At 42.2% G+C, this 2,891-nt stretch overlaps 1 pseudogene; it reads left to right on the top strand.

Moving 5' to 3' along the window:
- Positions 1-2,775: 2,775 nt before the first annotated feature.
- Positions 2,776-2,891, top strand: LOC112210114 (U2 spliceosomal RNA; annotated as a pseudogene).

Genomic DNA, 2,891 nt, shown 5'->3' with positions numbered 1-2,891 from the left:
ACAATACTTCTTTCTGTTTTGTTTTTATTTTTCTGAAATTATAAAAAAAATAGTGATAGCTTTCAGAAGTTAAAAATTGATTTTTCCAATTTAAAAAACTAATGAAATATTGGAAGATGGTTGATTGACTGTTTGTAATATATAAAAGAAACATTGTCCACGTACGGTCAAACTAGCTCAAATATTCATTGCGAGCCAGCGTTTCTCTCCATGTTATAGTGATTCATACATGTACATAATATGTAAAAAAGAAATAAGTGTTTTAAGTTTATGTTCAAATAAATTATAATAATTTAAAAATTAGAAGATGAACTACTAATAGTAGTGCCTGCACCATGAAAATAAGGAATGTTTAGTAAGATTTAAAAATTACAATCTTTTATAAGCACATGATGTATTTATTATTACTGCCTTGGTGCAGTACGATGTATTGGTTCATTTCATTTGAAATGTCTGTTTTTATTATTTTAGAAATTAAAAGTAGGATTAGTAACCTTAAATTGTTTATTACGTTTATGCTTACAGATTACAATGAGCTGTTACTAATCCTCTCTTTTTTCGATAATATTTATTATCATTCCAATTGATTACATTGTTCTACACAGTAATGCTCTACTAACTCACATTTTATTTCTGTTTTAGAGGGTTCAAAAAAAAAAACGTCAGCATCGCTCCTCGGCCTATCGGCTAAGATCAAAGTGTAGTATCGTAGATTCGACAACCCCCATTACAGCTGCACCTATCCCAGAGTCCCCGCACTTGATGGTAGAGGACAGGGAAGTGACGATGACCTCGAGGGTGCCAGGAGTAACCATGGAGCAATCAGGGCATCCTTAAGAAGATGTGCTCCTGAAGAAGAAGAGGATGCCTTGCTGAAACAGTACAAAAATGATCTGAGGGAGGTTTATAAATTAGATGCGGGGAACGACTCATGGATAGCTTTAGGGGTTAATCATCAAAATAATAGAAAAAGTCCGTCTTATATGTAAGATTCGAATGAAGGAGAGAATAGGACCAGAGAGACGGACTGCTAACCCCTCTGATCCCAGCACCATCCAGCGGATCTATCGTCTTAACAGACGGAAAGCTGTCAGAATGGTAATGGGGGAGCCCTCCATGCAGTGCGACCTTCCCTTGGATCAGTTAACTGCGCGTCTGGAGGGAGACATTTTGGGAGAGTTCGACGCCAGTGTGCTCGATGGGGTCCCGAGGGCGAGGGAGGAAGTAGTCATGACTGCTTTTACGCCCGAAGAGGTAGTTGACCGCCTACGACGGTTTGAGAACTTGGCCCCGGGTGAAGATGGTATCGACTATAGATCTTGGAGGAAGGTAGACCCTGAGGGCAAGCTATTAGCCCTCATTTTTAACATTTGCCTCAAGCACCGCAGGGTCCCTGCTGAATGGAAGGACTCCAAGACCATTTTTCTTCCCAAAATTAAATCTCCCTCTCAGATAAAGGATTATAGATCCGATTGCCCTCACCAGGACGATATACAAAATTTATTCTGTAGTCCTGACTGACCGGATAACGTCCTGGTGTAGGGTCCATGAGGTCCTGTCACCCTACCAGAAAGGGTTCACTGCTTATGACGAGTTTTCGAGCACAACTTTGTTCTCCGTCAACGGATGGTAGCTGCCAGAAGAACCAAGAGCGAACTCTGCACCGCATGGCTGGACATTTCAGATGCATTCGGATCCATCCCTCATGCCTGTATAACCGGAGCACTAGAAATGAGGGGGGCAGGAAGCGCACTGGTGGAGATCGCTGCAGAGGAAAGCGATCTGGCACTCGTCGACGGAGCCTTCAAGCTTCTTACGTCGAATGATCAAAAGCTCATGTGCTGGCCCAGTGCAATGTGCACACAGTGCTGCGCCAGAAGAGGCATGACGCCATTGTCACCCGATTGGAAGAGATGGCGAAGAACCAAGGATACGCTGTTGTCGCGTTGAATCAAGCGGTCGACGACTCTGGCCTGCGCCCGGACCTTCTCTTGACTAAGGGAGACAGAGCCTTGGTTATAGACGTCACCGTCCCCTTCGAGAACCGGAAAGAAGCGTTGGAGTCGGCAAGGAAAAGGAAGGAAGATAAGTACGCCGCCCTGAATAGGTACAGGGAAGTTAAGATAGCACCAATAGTGGTGGGCGCCCTAGGAACGTGGGACCCAGAAAATGATAAGTTCCTCAGAGGAATCACCACTAGGGCGTTCCTAAAGAAAATGAAGCGGCTAGTGACCTGCGAGACTATTACTTGGTCCCGTTGTATGTATATGGAGCACCTCTCAGGCCGTATTCAACGTCCATATAGATGGAATCGCCCTGAGCTGGACCAGGAACAGGAGGCCGCACCGGAACCACTGCTATTGGGTGTAGAAGAGTTGGGGCGAGCATCGCCGGAGCCCTCTACTCCCTGTGACCATCCTGCAGAAGGAGAAGAAGGAATTGTCACGTCACTGATCCATGAAGGCCATTCCGAGGAGATAGGAGAAGGAAGTGTGTGTTACAGTTATAGTCAGACTGAGAAGTGAAAGTGTTCAGTGATGTTAGATTAGCTATTATCTGTTACATTTCTATTTTCATTGTTCATAATTTAATTACCATATGTTTTTGTTCATTCAGTTTTGTCGTTTATATAGTTTGTATTTGTTTCACTTTTGTATTGTTCTTATATAGTTTGTATTTGTTTCACTTTTGTATGGTTCTTATATAGGTTGTATTTGTTTCACTTTTGTATTCATATTTACTTCTTTGAACAGTATTTTGTATTCATGTATTGAATAACCTCTGTAATACTTTTGAAAATAAATCATTATATCTGTTCTTATTAGCTTAATCTCTGGTACGATCCTCATAGAGGATCCAGAAGATTAAACTGATTTTTGGAAAATGACGGA

The sequence above is a fragment of the Halyomorpha halys genome, unplaced genomic scaffold (genome assembly GCF_000696795.3).
Source record: "Halyomorpha halys isolate HHAL.00 unplaced genomic scaffold, Hhal_1.1 Scaffold702.1, whole genome shotgun sequence".
NCBI classification, from domain to species: domain Eukaryota; kingdom Metazoa; phylum Arthropoda; class Insecta; order Hemiptera; family Pentatomidae; genus Halyomorpha; species Halyomorpha halys.
The sequence above is the reverse complement of the archived record's forward strand: the minus strand, read 5'-3'. Positions and strand labels throughout refer to the sequence as shown.